This window comes from Dendrobates tinctorius, unplaced genomic scaffold (genome assembly GCF_039654945.1).
Source record: "Dendrobates tinctorius isolate UK_male_01 unplaced genomic scaffold, ASM3965494v1 ptg000123l, whole genome shotgun sequence".
NCBI classification, from domain to species: domain Eukaryota; kingdom Metazoa; phylum Chordata; class Amphibia; order Anura; family Dendrobatidae; genus Dendrobates; species Dendrobates tinctorius.
In genome coordinates, this window is record NW_027361791.1 from 2,015,825 (window position 1) to 2,033,426 (window position 17,602).

A 17,602-nucleotide genomic window follows, 5' to 3' on the forward strand; every position below is an offset into this window, starting at 1 on the left:
AATGTGAGGCACGGGGGCAGAATGTGACAGTGAGACACAGGATGGGGCAGAATGAGATACGGGGCATGATTGGAGATATGGGACATGATTGGAGACCCAGGGGGCAGGATCAAAGACATGGGGGCATGACTGGAGACACTGGGGGCAGGATTGGAGATAGATCGTGCAGGATCATGGGGCAGGATGGATACGGTGAAGACAGATGGGGCAAGATGGGGAGATCATATGGGGCAGAATGGATACTTATGAGGGCGGGATGGGAGAACGGATGGCTGAATGGGGGATATTATTACCACAGGGTCTAATTAAGGGATATTATTACTGCAGTGATGTATTTATTTTATTTTTTGAGTATACTGTTTTAAATGGGGGGAGGGCGGTCCTGTTACTGTGTAGAGTGACACTATGTTGCCTTTTTTTCTTCATGTGATGTAATGTAGAGGTTGGGAAAATTAAGTAATATGTTCTGCAAGCGGAGCTCTAGGTAACTGTTATTTCCTGTGGAGACGAGCCCTGGCTGGAAGACGTGATGGCGGTCTGTGCTGGATGAAAGATGAAAAGCAAAGATGAAGGACTTCACATAGAGACGTCACTGGTGAGTTAGTGTGTCACCTATACACCGACACTATACACTGTATAGAGGCCTTGTGTATAATGTCATTGATCACTGTATTACCTGTACACAGACACTGCATACTAAGTACAGATCTCCTGTGTATAATGGCACTTATGGTGATAGTATCGTGTTTTTTTTATTACTGTTCAGTATTGTAGTATTCAGTCACTGTGGTGGTAATATGTGGTCTGGTCATGGTGAGGTGCTGTTCCTTGTATGTGATATTATTCGGTCACTGTGGTGGTAATATGTGGTCTGGTCATGGTCTGGCGGTATTTGCTCCTTGTGTGTGGTATTATAGGTCACTATGTGGTCTGGACATGTGCGGTGGTATTTTTCCCTTGTATGTGATATTATTGGTCATTTTAAAAATTGAAAAATAGAAAAAACCTAAATTGTATCACATATTTTAAATATTTAATAGGTTACAGTAGAATAGAGCACGGCAAAAAGAGTTTACCCTGTTATGGTGGCGGCTTAAAAAAATCTTTTGGCCAAAACAAAAGCTGCAGGCTATATGTGTGATCTGGTGATGGGACCTGTTAGGCTACTTTCACACATCAGGTTTTCGGCGTCAGGCGCGATCCGGCGTCGTGCCGGAATGCCGGATCCGGCAAATGTTTTGTAAAACCTGAAGTGCCGGATCCGGTTTTCTGCCGGATCCGTCTTGTTCTTGACAGACAAAACCGGATCCGTCTCATCCGGTTCATCCGTTTTTCTATCCGTTTTTCGACGGATTACGCCGGATCCGGTTTTTAAAATTGACCCTTGTGGCCTTCCGAACGGGATTGGCTACTGGAAAACTAGATATAGCATGTTCCTACAGCCCTTCTTTGACAGGTTGTAGAGAAGAAAGTGCAGGTTGGAGAGAAGAGCAAGTTACTGGCGAAGATGGATGTTGTCATTGGAAATATTACCACTAGAAGTTCTGTGACGGTTTCAGGGACAATTTTCCACTATACTTTATGTCACCTCAAGGCAGAGTACACTGGGATGACAGAGTGTGAAAGATTTGTGCCCTAAACTTGTGTACCTTCTGGACCAACAGTATATACCTTTGCCAACCAAAGTTGGCTATCTTGTCATGGTCTTACTATTTTTAGCTTTAGGCCACAGGTGTGTACCTGGTTGTGTTTTATGCAAAGTATTTCACCTTTTAACAAAAGTTGTGTACATTGTTAGGAAATCACCAACAATAAACACAACTTTTTAGGTGAAATACTTTGCTTCAAACACAACCAGGAACACAACTGTGGCAAAAAGCTAAAATTTACCCACAGTTATATACCTGGTTTTGAATACCTTTTTACCTTTGAAATACCCTGTATTTAACCTTTTTTTTAAAACATAGTTCGCCGCAGAAAGAAATGACAGACAACCATTGTGAAACGAATTTAACTTATTTAAATTTTTTTTTTTTTTATGTTTTTAAAGTGCAAAAAACTTTTTTAATAAAGGTTTTAAACCCAATGGGCATTTTTATTACAACAAAAAAACATTACAAATCTGTGTACTGTGGGGTGGAAATACTGCTGGAGGGGCTGCGGGACACTTCGACACTGGGTGTGTGGAGAGAGGACTGGGATCGTGGTGGGGAAGGAACAGTTAGAGGTGAAGGTGTGGAAAAAGCTACAGAATGGGTGGACATGTGGGAGGCAGAAGAGGTGGTGGGCGGTGGAGTGGAGGGTTGGGCAGGGACTGTAGGAGCAGATGATGTTGATGGAAAGTTGTATGGGGAAGGAGTTTGGGACGGGGAAGGAGTTTGGGACGGGGAAGGAGTTTGGGACGGGGAAGGAGTTTGGGACGGGGAAGGAGTTTGGGACGGGGCAGGTTGCTGGAAGTGGGGAGATGTCTGGTACTGGTGAGGTTGCTGGTATGTAATAGGAGGGGGAGGATGGAAAGTGGCTGGAGGGGGTGCAGGTGGAGGAACTACAGTGGTGGGAGGTGGAGGTTGGGAGGTAACCTGCTGTAGAGCACCGTGGCACGAATGCATTACATGCATCTGCTGGGTAGGAGATAGTGTTGCCATGCGCTCCACAACAGACCTGAAAAAGGTGTGGTTTGGCGAAGATCTTGCTTCTGAATGCATGGTTTGCAGAAGTGTCTTCACCTCCAGAATGCTGGAGTTGATCTGCTGAAAGCCTGCGGCGATTTGCTCTGACAAGACTTTGAGACAGTTCTGGAAAGATGCATTCAGATGCAATAACTCTTGCGCATAACTCTTTTCCTGACCCCTCTGCCGCTGCCGCCCAGTACCCGCAGGTGTACTAGAGGCGGCAGGGGCAGAAGGGTGGGGTAAAGGGAAAGCGATCTCCTCACCAGCAGCTTCATGTAATGTAGGCGGCCACGATGCTCCTGTGCTGGTGGATGGGACAGATGGGTCCAATGTGTGGGAAGGCTGGGAAGGTGCAGATGTACCGGGGCGGTCGAAGTGTCCCTCGGTGCCGGTCTCCTCAGGGATCGCCTCAGAAGGGTCCAATCGTGCAGGCTCCCGAGTGCTGCTCACCGTGCTGTGTAATAAAGAGAAAAAATAACAATTAAAATACTGACATGGTATGGCCCTGGCTGAAAAAAAAAAAGTTACATCTAACATTTTTTTCACATGTGGTGTGTAATATTTACCTTCTGGTGAGCATTGTTTCCCGGAGGAACGACAGGGCTTGTGCGTACTTGTACTTGCTCCTGCGTCCTCCAGATCCACTCGGGGCCCGCATCTCTATTGAACTCCTTCTTGAAACGATCCCTCACAGACCGCCACCGATTCACAATTCTGTTCCCTGAAACGAGAAAGGAGTGGTTAGTATACAACATCAGTGTTTCACAAACTCCAGTCCTCATGGTCCCCAGGGGTCATGTTTTCAGGATTTCCATAGTAAATAGAAATCCTGAACACATGATCCGTGGGGACCACGAGGACTGGAGTTCGGGAAACACTGGTTTACATCAAGCAACCGTTACTGTATATACTTACGCTCTTTAATCTGGGCCCGAGCTTCGAGGTCCTCCCAGCGGCCCACAAGGAGAGAACAGATTTCCTCCCAGAGTCGTCGGGTAATGATCAGGTCAGCGTGGCGGCGGTCAGCCATATTCCAGAGCGGCTCCCTTTCTCTGACGAGATCGATGAGGCGGTCCACATCAATCCCTCCATCCTCACCGTCAGAGTCGGGAGCACGCTGTGAAGGCTGTTAAAGAAAAAGACAAAAATAACATAATTAGCCTCCACAAAAGAAATGAAATAAAAAGTGCAAAAAAACAAAGCAAAAATATTTATACTTACACGCTGGTGACCGCCGCGTTGCTGTCGCCGACGACCCTGGGAGGCACTGCGAGGACCTCTTGGCCGAGCACCAGATTGGGAAGACTAGAGAAGAAAACAAAAAATGTTATGTCTTTGGATGTAGGCATTTGTTTGCTGTGTGTGGTCTGCAGAACATTGTTTTCTATGTGTTGTGTGTAGTGTGATGTTGTGTTTCTGCGTTTGATGCAAAAAACTTACCAATTGTGAGCCCACTCCAGGTGTCTGTCCACCCCATCCTTCTTCTTCTGGGAGCTCCTCTTCATCTTGTGAATCCTGTTTTGAAATAAAAGGCAATGAATAGACATATATTACAGAGATGATGGATTTTGGAAATAAAAACTTACCGTCAAACGCTGACGATGCGAGGGAGGGCTCCCAGAAGAAGATGTGCTGTCCTGTTGATGGCCAGACTCCATGGCTGTGGGTATTGCTGCTGCCAGTGATGCCATTTCTGCTGCTGCTGCATCTCTTTGGCGGCTGTTGAATAAAGAGAAACAAAGGGCCAATGAATATCTTGATATTCCATGGCCCTAGTTTGGAGGAATGGGGGATTTGATAATTACCGTCTCTCATCTGCTTCTGGACTCCCCTCCCGTTCAGCATGCTGCTCCACTTGGGGTGGTGCTGCTGGTGCTGCTGCTGCATCTCTTTGGCGGCTGTTGAATAAAGAGAAACAAAGGGCCAATGAATATCTTGATATTCCATGGCCCTAGTTTGGAGGAATGGGGGATTTGATAATTACCATCTCTCATCTGCTTCTGGACTCCCCTCCCGTTCAGCATGCTGCTCCATTTGGGGTGTTGCTGATGGTGCTGCTGCTGCAGATGTCTGCTGCCTTCTCCTGCTCCTGGTTCTTGGCTTGGGTGGCATGTTGGGTGTGGCTGAGGGTCCCATTGTCTTGCTTTTATATATCTCCTGTGGGCAGAGCTACTGAGCATGCTCAGACCAAAAAAAACGGATCCGGCGCATTGCGGCCCTCATAGGCTTTCATGGTGTGAAAAAGCCGGACGCGCCGGATCCGGCTTTTTCGCCGGAGACAAAAAACGTTACAGTAGACGTTTTTTTCCAGACGCCGGATCGCGACACATTGCGACACATTGCCGGATCCAGCGAAAACCGGATGAAACGCATGGCCATCCGGCGCAAATGCAAGTCAATGGGGGGAAAACGGATCCGGCATTGCATTTCGCCGGATCCGGTTTCTGTCAAAAGCGCCGGATCGCGCCTGACGGCGAAAACCTGATGTGTGAAAGAGGCCTTAATGTGTGATTGGTGAGAAGTGGAGTTTTTCCAAGAGAAAGCGGTGGGACTTTGGACAGTTCGAGGGGTGGAGGCGGGGCTGGGATGGAGCCTGGGTGGAGTCTCAAGGGGGCCCCAAAAATTTTACCAGTATGGGGCCCCATGATTCCTAGTGGCAGCCCTGCATCCAACCAAAACATCCCAGGCTTCACAGACGGCATTCCCAGCACCTGACCGCACTCTCGGGCACCACAACTTTACACTGAGCTGACTCTGAGAGCAGAGCTCGCGGCAGCAGCTAATACTTGCTTTTATCTGTCAGGGGCGGGAACAGAGCTACCAATCAGCGCCTTCCTGGAGTTTGACAGCCAATCAGCTTACGTTATTTAACCTGCTCCGTCCCTGCTTCCTTATTTCCTCTCCTGTGCGGTAGAGTCCTGCTACCACGTGACATGGCATTTGTCGCGCCCCGGCCGGTGTTCGTGTGCCGACGTAGGCTGCCCCAGCGAGCGCCGCGCTCCCAGCCCGCGGTGTGTGTACACTGGCGGCCGGCAAGATATGTGCTCTATCCTGAGGAGACAACCGCACCAGAGCCGGTCTCCGCGGTGAGCAAGGTAACAAGAGCTCGTCTCTATGCGCGGTGTCAGATGGCAGGAAATGCTGAGACTTGTAGTACTGCAGGTGCTGAGGGAGGTTATTGGGTCGGTCCTGTGTGCAGATCACTGTGCATTGCTGGGATCCTGCTGCAGAATGTAGGGCATAGCTGGGGGTGCAGGGGGCTTCACTCTCTCCCATTGCAGTGGCTGCATGGTCACACCATGGCCACATAGAGACGCACCACACTAAAGTGCACAAAGCAATAGACTTCTTTCTACACTGGGACTGCTTACATAGGACTGTAGCCAAGCACACAGACACCAGTGATGAGAAACTTCTGCTCCTTCCTGGAAGAAGTAACATGCTTCTATTCCTCGCACTCCCCCTTAAAGGAACCAGTTATGTCCCAGCAGCCTTCACTTTGAGTAAATTCCCTGTATAAATTTTTGTACAAACGAAGTTTTAAAAAAAGCCTTTATAGTGTCCTCGTTTGCTGTGCTAATGAGGGCTTTGCCTAGTCGATGGGGTGTTAAGCCCCCGTCACACACAGATCTCGCTAGCGAGATCGCTGCAGAGTCACACGTTTTGTGATGTAACAGCGATCTCGCCAACGAGATCTGTGTGTGACATCTATCAGCGACCGCCCCCCTGCTGGGTATCGCTGATCATTCTTGAAAGCTCTGGACTTTTTTTGGGTCTTTGGTCTCCCGCAGGCGGGACATCAGCGAGCTCGTATCCAAGGTAAACAGCGGGTTTCTAAGCGGCGCGCGGTGCTTAGGAACCCGCTGTTTACCTTGGTTACCAGCTCCCTGCACCAGCGCGCTGGTAACTAAGGTACACAGCGACGCGCCCGCTCGTTGTCGCTGGTGCTGATAGCTGGTGAAGCTGCCTGTTTGTCAGCTCACCAGCGATCATGTAGCGACACACCAGCGATCCTGACACGTTGATATCCTTGTCGGGATCGCTGGTGAGTCGCTATGTGACGGGGCCCTTAGTCTGACGCTGGGTGTACGCTTCCTGGCTACAGAGGCGCTCGAGTCCAGAAGCTCAGAATATGCTTTCTGGACATGGGCTCCTCTGATGCCAGGAGGAGTACACTTGGCGTCAGAGAGGAGTACATAAGCTGGGGATGACTCCGTTTGTGCACATTGTCATCATGCCCACAGAGCATACATTATGCACCTCTGCTGTTCTTTTTGAAAGTGTTTTTTAAAAGTGTGTGTGTATATAATATTATAATTATTCAGGCCAAGTTTCTTCCTTTTGTCTAGGAGTGATGTCGCTACACGCTAGAGCTATGCCATCTCTGTGCAGCGTCCTAACGTATGGACAGTGGAGTGGTAACTCCCAGGTCACTATGGATAGGTTTCCACTATCTGATCTTATACGAAAGATGCAGCAAAATGGCTTCATAGCTAAAACTGACATATCTGAAATGTTTGAGAAATGACACTGGGAACAATAAGCACAGCAGGGTATTATCCAGATAACTGGGTGAAGAGGAGACACTGCTCATCTCGTGGTTTTGTAAGACACCACACTATGGGAATCACAGAATTCCAGCCTGCAGGTTGAGGTCCAACATATAAGTAATTTGGAATTTCAGGTAACCTGCATTAATGGCAGTGTAATAGTCCAGTCCAGTAAGAAGTCCAACAGTGGTTAATTCTCGACACCTTTTGAAGTGCTCACAGCTTCACCAAGAGAACCATACAGATGTTTCTCATGGTGAAGCGAGAACATTTCGAAATGTTGACAGGCTTGACAGTTCCACCACTGCAGGCCTCTGGTTGGGAATCTGTTAACATGTAAGTTACGGTAAGCTTTCTACAAACTGCAATGTTAAAGGGGTTGTCCTGGCATATTATAAAAGCCGGGTATGGCAGAACTGTATATTGGGTGTGGATCCTGTTGTGCTGAGCAGTCAGTGGAAAGGTGAGAGCTCAGGCACAGCTTTACCTTCACTTGTATGGAAGCTCTGTAAATGTCTGTGCATGCTAGTAGTTATCTAGTGCAATACTTGGGTATAAATTGTTTTATTTTTTTAGGTGTTCAGATTACCTACAACTGAGGTGAATCCCTCTCAGAACATGGTGGATTTTGGGAAGTGGCCGTTATTCACTTTATTATCACCCCAGGAGGTGGCATCCATCCAACAAGCCTGTGTGTTTGGTACATGTGCAAATGAAGTCATCTACACCAATGACAATGATGAGGTTAGTGGGTTTATGGCTTTTACATATTTTAGCTGCTTTGTTGTGTTCTTAACGGGATTGTTCAGGATTACATTCCTGTGTGGTGTGAAGAGATGCAGCTACAGGCCGGGTGCTGGATGGTGGCTCCACATGCCATTGCATTTCTCAACGCTTAAGGGGGTTTTACACTAAGCAATATCGCTAGCAATATCGCTATGTGTGATACTTACCAGCAACCGGCTCCCCCGCTGTCCATCGCTGATCGCGCGAGAATGTCCGGCTCCATTTCTCGTCGGGCGCTTCCTGCTGAGACTTCCTGCTGTGACGTCCAGCGACGCGTGGAGGCGGGCGGGAGGACGCAGGATCGCTGTGTGTGAAAGGTGAGTATCGTGCGCTGCGTCGCTGCTGCATCGCTGTGAGATCTTTCTGTATGAAAGCTCACTAGCGATCATTTAGCGATGCACCAGCGATCCTGACCGGGTCGGATCGCTGGTTGGATCGCTGGTGCATCGCTAAATGTAAAAGGGCCTTTGCTCTAATGGACCAGCGCACTATAATTACTCTTTGCTAAATGTTGTCTCTACATTACACATCTGTCTGACAGATTTGGGTGGGGTCATGCCTTGACCACTCCTTTCTTTGAGTTGAGATTTGTTGTAATTGTATCCTATGTAACCTACAACTTACTGTATATGGTCCTGTAAAGAGCTCCTGCCATGCTGGACAGGGCTGTGGAGTCGGTAAGCCAAACCTCCGACTCCTCAATCCCCCGGACTCTGGCTCCACAGCCCTGGACTACTGAGCATGTACGGTACATAAAGTGCAGCACAGATTCATCTCCACTAAATGCAGAGATCCATAGATCAGGAACATTCGTTTATGGGACGTCTCAGAACTTTCCAAATTATGAAAGCATTTACAGCACATCCTGTGTTGTACTACTGTACCAAATATATTTTAGGAGTCGGCCCATTTTATACAGACGGACTCCACAGCCCTGGTGTTGTATGGGCTATTACTGTACCTCGGTGTATGCCATTGGGTTCTCTGGATGGAGGTAACTACTTAGTCTAATTTAAGATACAGTAGCTGGGACCTGTAGTGTTTCTGAGAAGACTGGTGCCAACAAATATAATGGTGACTGTGGAAGCTTGGTCAATCCATACAAGACTAAAGGGATAGTTCACTACTGACAACCCCTTCTCAATCTCTGTTCCCAGTAAAAGAGCCCTCATACACTATGTTTCTGGCACTGTTCTAGTGGTGTCAGTGTTGGCTTCCTGGGCTTGCATGTTACATCCTGCAATCCTTGTGGCCAGTTAGTGGCTGCTTAACGCTTCCTGCTTTTGGAGAGTTCGCACACATCTGAAGGAAGCGAGATCAGCAGCTTACTTTCTCTGGATGTATGCGATATGTCCTAAGGAGGGAAGAGTGAAGCGGCTGCAGGGATCGCGTGACGTAACAATGTCATGTGATCCCAGGGAGAGCCAGTGACAACCACCAGAACGGCACATGCACCAGATGGGATTATAGGTGTTAATGCACTGGGAGCAAACATACGGATTGAGGTTGTCAGAGTAGTGGACAACCCATTTAATAGGGTTTCAGTTTGAGGGTTTGTTTTTCTTTTGTCAAAAATCCATGTTCACTTGTTCACCTTCTTGGTAGTATTCTGTATTCCTCTTTATATTTTTGCAATACTTACAGTAAGACTTTTAAACAGTGTGCCTTCTACATCCTCTGTGTATCTCGATACATAGCAGACTAAAATGGGCCAGAGTGTGATAAATTAAAACCTTCAGTGAGCTTGTTCTGTTAACAAGGTCTGTAACGTAATTTCTTTTCTGAACATCTAACTTGATTTATGACCAAGTAGCTTAACTGTTAAAATTGTGTGGTCCTAAATATTTTTGGAAGAGGCTTCCCTTTTAAATTGAACTGTTCATTGAAGGCTATCAGACCTACAGTAGATAGACTGGTTATATCCCAACCACAGCAAGCCCAGTAAGTAACTTGGTGCTATCCTCGTCTGTCCCCATTTTATACTGCTCTCAGTTTAGAAGCCTAAACCTGGTGATTGATTCCCTTTAACTGACTTATTGAAAAAGCCGCCCTCCTCCCATCAAAATTTGTATCTTCTTAATATATTGCAGTCATCATATTATATGGCAATGTGTACTTACAATTGCTCATTTTACTTTTCAACCCAGCCAATTCTCTTTACCATTACATCTGATATAAATGTCATTAAACTGACTGGCTGAATCTTTCTAAGCTCTATGTAGACACAGGAGATCAGATTTTCTGGGGTGAGTCATGAGTCACTGCAAAATTTGAGGGAGCAGCTGGGTCATGAGTTCAAGGAATGAATTCTGCAGGGACAGCACACTTACTGTTTGTACATAAACTGGGTAGAAAATCGAACAATTGTAAGTACCATATAATATGATTGCAATATTTTATGAGGCTATAAATTGGGTGAATGTGCTGCCTTAGGGTACGTGCACACGCTGCGGATTCCGCTGCGTAACGCTGCGGAACCCCGCAGCAGCTTTAGCTGCGGTGTACAGTACCATTCAAATGAATGGGGGGGAAAAAAAAACCCGCTGTGCCGACGCTGCGGAAAAATCCGCGTGGATTTGCTGCTGTTTTGAATCCGCAGAAAGAATTGACATGCAATTCTTTCTGCGGAAACCGCTGCGGGTTCCTATCTCCACCATTGTGGAGATAGTGAATCCGCAGGCAAAACCGCAGATAATCCGCAGGTCTTTTGACCTGCGGATTATCTGCGGTTTTTGCAAAATCCGTGCGGATTAATCCGCAGCGGATTCCGCAGCGTGTGCACACACCCTTAAGGTATTAACGAACTACTCCCATAATTTCTGCCTCTAAAACTTTTTATTGCCATCAGTCTTGTAGACCGGATTTATTTTAACCACGTTCTACAAAACTGCTCAAATTGCACATGAAATGAAGACAAGACACTGTAACCTAAGGGATTGTGCACACATAGTTTTTTTTTTTTTTTTTTTTTTTTTTTTTGTCTCTGCAGATTTTGTAGAGAAAACCGCCGATTTGTCTGCAGTTTATCTCCTCTTAATGGATGAGGTGTAAAACTGCAGCGTTTCTGCACCAAACAATTGACATGCTGCGTTTTGAAAACCGCGGAAAAAACGCTGCATGTGCACAGCTTTTTTTTATTTCCATAGGAAATAAAGGTACTGTACAACGCAGCAGAATCTGCTGCGTTTCTGCAGAGCCAAAAACGCTGTGGAACCGCAGCAGAAACCGCAAAGTTTGCACATACCCTAAGGGTATGTGCACACGGTGCGGTTCCGCAGCGCTTCTGCACCTGCGGGTCCGCAGCAGATTCTGCTGCGTTGTACAGTACCTTTATTTCCTATGGAAATAAAAAAAAAGCTGTGCACATGCTGCGTTTTTCTGCGTGGTTTTGCTGCGGTTTACAAACCGCAGCCTGTCAATTGTTTGGTGCAGAAACGCTGCAGTTTTACACCTCATCCATTATGAGGTGTAAATCCGCAGGACTTTTGTCCTGCGGATTTAACTGCGGTTTTCTCTACAAAATCTGCAGACCCAAAAAACTATGTGTGCACATAGCCTAAGGGATTTATTCGGACTCCCATGACAGCACCACGAGAGAGGGGATCCGCCCTATAGGAACAGGAAACCTACAGATACAAAAGGGCGGCACCTCTCCCACGCATCAGTTGGTTTTCTGTTCCTGAGGGGACGGGATCCTACAGAAGAATTGGATCCCAGGCCGGCCAGCCGACACCGGTAGCGAGGGGGTCTCCTACCTCGGCCTGGTTCGGATCTCCTGGAAGGCGCCACGGTGGCCCAGGATGGGTGTCACGGCGGTGGCGTGGACAGCAGGGAGCGGCGTCCGGAGGATGTCCGTCTCCGGAATTAAGCCGCCGCTGGTAAGTATACCCCCCCCCCCCCGGGGGATTCCCGGCTCCGGCGGCGCAGATATGTTGGCAGCGCTGTGCAGGGGGCTGCGACCGGGCGCTGCTCCGGAGCTCCCGGGCGTCCCGCGGGGCTTCCGGCGTTTCCGGGGTAGCGGTGACGTCAGGGGGCGGGCGGAGGAGGCGCTTCCGGGTCAGCGCGCCACTGCGCATGCGCTGCGATTCCAAGATGGCGGCGCCCATCGGAAACACCGATGGCGCGGGGTCGGGCGCCAGCTGGGGTAGGGAGCTCCGTTAAGGGGGGGGGGAGGGGCGCGGCATGGATACTGCTGACCGGAGGAGGGGTATTTAGGCGGGACCTGGGCAGGGTACCTTGCCTTGGCCACATTACTACATGCAGCAGTGTGCAGCAGCAGCAGTGGTAATGGAAAGCGATCGAGAGCAGCAGCGGCAGAAGCAAGGGCAGCAGCGGCAAACATCACTGCCGCCCCTGGATGACCTTCGGCAGGTCAAACAGAAAAAGAAAGGGTCCCGTGACAGTAATGCGGGACGAAGTGACCAGTCCACTCGTAAGAGCTCCTCCAGGCAGACAGGAGCATCGACCGAAAGAAATCCCCCTCGTTCTCCGGTACTTGATTGTGGCACTGGTAAGTGATCTTCGTGAAAGTTCACTCAGTGACGGGACCCCCCTTCTGTGTTTTTCTTTTTGTAGGGAAAAAAAAGCTACAAGTAAAAATAAGCATAGGGAATGCGCACTCTGTGCATGCCCATTACCGGACGCGTGCCTCAAAAGATTGTTCCCCCCCTGTATTCAGCAGACAGTGGCAGAAGAGTCGCCCGCAGTAGCGGCGAGTTTGAGAGACATTGTCAGGGTAGAAATGAGGGAAACCCTAAAGTCCTTGTCTCAGCCGCAAAGTCTAAGGGGCGAGGTCCCGGCGGAGTCTGATTCCTCGGTAGAGTGGAGAAAAAGCAGAGACTCCCAAGCTTCATCTCCCTCGTCCTCCTCAGGAGAAGAGGACTCGGGGCGATTTTGTCTGCCTCTTGACCGGGTAGACAAGCTGGTCAAAGCAGTCAGAGGGACAATGGAGGTAGAGGAGCCTAAGCCCCATTTATCCATGCAGGATGTCATGTTCTGTGGGCTGGAACAGAGGAAGCGGAGAGTCTTTCCGTTAAATCAAAAGATACAGGATCTGATCCACAGAGAGTGGAAAAAAACGGACAAAAGAGGGTCGCTACCACCAGCCCTCAAAAGGAGATACCCCTTCGACGATCCGGCAGTAAGTTCTTGGGACAGAGCCCCCAAATTAGACGCTGCCATTGCGAAGGCATCAAAAAAATCCTCGCTCCCCTTTGAGGACATGGGATCCCTTAAAGATCCCTTAGACAGGAAAGCTGATACTTTCCTGAAAAACACCTGGGAGATGGCGGCCGGGTCCTTAAGACCAGCAGTGGCTTCAACGTGCACGGCCAGGTCCATGATGGTCTGGTTGGACCAGTTGGAGTCACAACTAAAACAGGGTACATCAAGACAGACAATTCTTGGGGCCCTACCGACCATCCAAGAGGGAGCAGCCTTCCTGGCAGATGCCTCAGCGGATGCAGTGAGAATGGCCGCCAGAGCAGCAGGTCTCTCTAACGAAGCTCGCAGAGCCCTGTGGCTAAGGTGCTGGCAGGGAGACATCCAGTCCAGAGCAAAGCTCTGTGCGATTCCATGTGAGGGCGAATATTTGTTTGGAACTGTCCTAGACGAGCTGCTTGAAAAGGCGGGGGACGACAAGAAAAGATTCCCAAACCTTTCATCAGCGTCCTACCGTCGCCCATTTGGTAGAAGGAGATTTGGCCAGGGGAGAAGGCGCAACTCTTCGCCTGTTAGAGATCGACCCAGATGGGAAGACAGAAGGAGACGAGGTACGGGCTATATGTTTACATGCTCGTCGAGAGATCAAAAGAAACCAAATCAATGACTAGCGGTTTCCGTGGGGGGTAGACTGTCATCCTTCTTCCCGGCATGGTCACAGATTACGAATAGTGACTGGGCGCATAAGGTAATATCCACTGGGCTTAGGTTGGAATTTACCCAGATCCCGCGGGACACCATTAAACTGACCCCCTTAAGATCTTCTCATCTCGAACAAGCGGCTTTAGAAGCGGAAGTCTTGAGCCTATGTCAGAAAAATGTCCTGGTAGAGGTTCCAGAGGCTGAAAGGGGAAGAGGGTTTTACTCTCCCCTGTTTCTAATCCAGAAACCTGATAACACATTCAGAACGATTATAAACCTTCGTTCCCTTAACGAGTTTTTGATTAATCATACATTCAAAATGGAGTCCATTAATACAACAATAAAAATATTGTTTAAAGGTTGTTTTATGGCAGTCATAGATTTGAAAGACGCGTACTATCATGTACCTATCCATACAGACTTCCAGCAGTTCCTGAGGGTGGCAGTTTCAGTAGAGGGCACAGTACGTCATTTTCAGTATAGAGCCCTTCCCTTTGGTCTCTCAGCAGCACCCAGGGTTTTTACAAAGTTAGTGGCCGAAGTTATGGCTCACTTACGAGAGGTTGACGTCTTAATCATTCCATATTTAGACGATTTCTTGATTGTAGGAAAATCGGTGGGTCATTGTAAATCCCAGATAGAAAAAGCTAGATCCAGGTTAGAAAACCTGGGATGGATTTTAAACTACGAGAAATCCCGACTCCAGCCCTTAAAAATACAGAAATTATTAGGGTTGATACTAAATTCAGACACTCAGCGGTGCCTGCTACCACTAGATAAATTACAAAAGATACAGGAGCAGGTTCTTCGGGCAATGGATAATCCATCTGTGACCCTCAGACAGGCCATGTCCCTGTTAGGTTCTCTAACTTCATGCATCCCAGCAGTAAGGTGGGCACAGTTCCATACCAGAACCCTTCAAAACGACGTCTTGATTAATAGCAGGGCCCTTGGAGGCTCCTTACAGGGTCAGATGTGTCTAAGCCCCTCAACTGTTACATCACTGAGATGGTGGCTTGAGAGCGAGAACCTAGTGTCAGGGGTGCCCTGGATAACACAGATAACCTGTATTATAACCACAGACGCAAGTTCCTTCGGTTGGGGAGCCCATATGGGGGACGTAGTGGTACAGGGCCAGTGGGATTCTAATTCTGAAGTCTCATCCAACCAGAGAGAACTATTGGCGATAGAGCGGGCAGTCAAGAAACTCATTATCTACCTGCAGGGCCATCATGTGAGGATACACTCGGACAACCAGGTAGCGGTAGCATATGTCAACCACCAAGGTGGAACCCGCTCCAGCGCTCTGATGCAGATAACAGAACGGCTCCTCCAGATAGCAGAGAGAAATTGTCTATCTTTGACCGCGCTCCACATCAGCGGAAAGGACAATGTAAGAGCAGACTTTTTAAGCCGCAAGGCTCTAAGACAAGGAGAATGGGCTTTGAACAAAGATATTTACCGCCAGATTGTCTGCAGATGGGGCCAGCCAGAGGTAGACCTCTTTGCCACCAGAAAAAACAGAAAAGAAAGATTGTTCTGCTCTCTGAACCTCAGGGAAAATCCCCTGGCGGTGGATGCCCTACTGATAAGATGGGACTTTTCTCTGGCATACGCCTTCCCACCATTGAATCTTCTTCCTCTGGTAGTCAGGAAGATCAGAGAGGATCAGGCAAGAGTCATACTGATTGCCCCCTTTTGGCCCAGGAGGACCTGGTTCTCGTGGTTGAGGACCATGTCGATAGGCGATCCCTGGGTACTGCCGAACCTTCCGGATCTCCTCTACCAGGGGCCAGTCAGCCACCCACAAGTAGCGGGACTTCATTTGACGGCGTGGTATTTGAAAGGTCACTATTAAAAAATAGAGGGTTCTCCAAGAACTTAATTGACACCCTCCTAAGAAGCAGAAAATTAACCACCACTAATATCTATGCTAGGACCTGGAAACTCTTCCTGTCCACCTTTCACTTTGACATCAGAGATGGAATTCCCACGAAACATTCTGGAATTTCTCCAGAAAGGCTTCGAATTGGGTCTCTCCACAAGTACGCTAAAAGTACAAGTTTCAGCCTTAGGGGCCCTGTTTGCAGCTGATATTGCAAAAGATTATTGGGTAGCAAGGTTCATCAGAGCAGCGGCCAGATCGAGACCTATACACAAAGACAGATGCGTACCGTGGGACTTAAACTTAGTCCTTACAGCCATGACAGAAAGTCCGTTTGAACCTTTAGATTCCGCCTCACTAAAGATTATATCTCTTAAGACGGCATTCCTGGTAGCAATAACATCCGCGCATAGGGTGAGCGATATACAGGCACTTTCCAGATTTCCTCCTTACACAGAGTTCTTACAGGATAGAGTAATCCTAAGGCCAGATCCAGCATACCTTCCCAAGGTAGCAACACAATTCCACAGGACACAGGAGATAGTTCTGCCTTCCTTCCTCCCTAACCCAACCAACCCTAAAGAGCAGAAACTCCAGGCGTTAGATATTAGAAGATGCTTACTGACATATTTAGCAGCCACGGATCCTTGGAAGAAGGAGAACGCATTATTCCTATCCTTCCAAGGTTCCAGGAAAGGATACAGAGTATCAAAATGCACATTAGCAAGGTGGATTAGGGAGGCTATCTCTCTTGCCTACACAGCAGGTGGTGGTCCGGCTCCACAGAACCTGAGGGCACATTCCACTCGGGCCATGGCATCATCCTGGGCGGAGAGATCTGGAGTATCAATTGATCAAATATGTAAGGCGGCCACCTGGTCATCTCCTTCCACCTTTTTTAACCACTATCGGTTAGACATGGGTGCCTCCTCAGACCTCACCTTCGGGCTAAGGGTGCTGCAGGCTGTAGTCCCTCCCTAAGTTAGTTTACATCTCTGTAATTCTCTCGTGGTGCTGTCATGGGAGTCCGAATAAAGTATTAAGTTACGTACCGGTAACGGTATTTTTCGGAGGCCCATGACCGCACCCTTAGTTCCCTCCCTTGTTCACATATAGGGGTGCACTCCTTAGAAGATTGTTCATAGAATCACCTTATGTGGGAGATGGTATGAAATAATTCTGTTAAATAGGGTAGATAGGTTGTATATATCATATGTTGTGTACTAACCATGGTAGCCTCTCAAGCTCTGTAATCCAACTGATGCGTGGGAGAGGTGCCGCCCTTTTGTATCTGTAGGTTTCCTGTTCCTATAGGGCGGATCCCCTCTCTCGTGGTGCTGTCATGGGCCTCCGAAAAATACCGTTACCGGTACGTAACTTAATACTTTTGTAACCTTAATACAGTCTTGTACTTAAGATCTATAAAATCTTATAAAACAGTGGCTGGACCGTAAATAAAAAGTACCTATTGTGTCCCCCTTTATCCTTATAGAGTGCACGTAGGGTCCTCACTCCTCCTGTAACTGTTGCGATGTGTTGCATTGTATTGTTTCTGTCCATGTCCCTACCTTATTGTAAAGTGCTTTGGAATATGTTGGTACTATATAAACAAAAATGATTCTAATCCTGCATTGCAATCTGTGCTGCTCGGTGCAGTCCCATACCGCCCCTGTACGTCATGATACTCTTGCCCATTTTTAGTCTATGGGTGCACAGTAACATGTATAGGTCATGCTTTCAGACCGCATAACTCTCTAATCTTGTTTCCAGGTATTTGCATTTGGGCAGAATTGCAGTAATTGTCTGGGAACTGGTGATAATCAAAGCACAATGGCTCCAAGAAGACT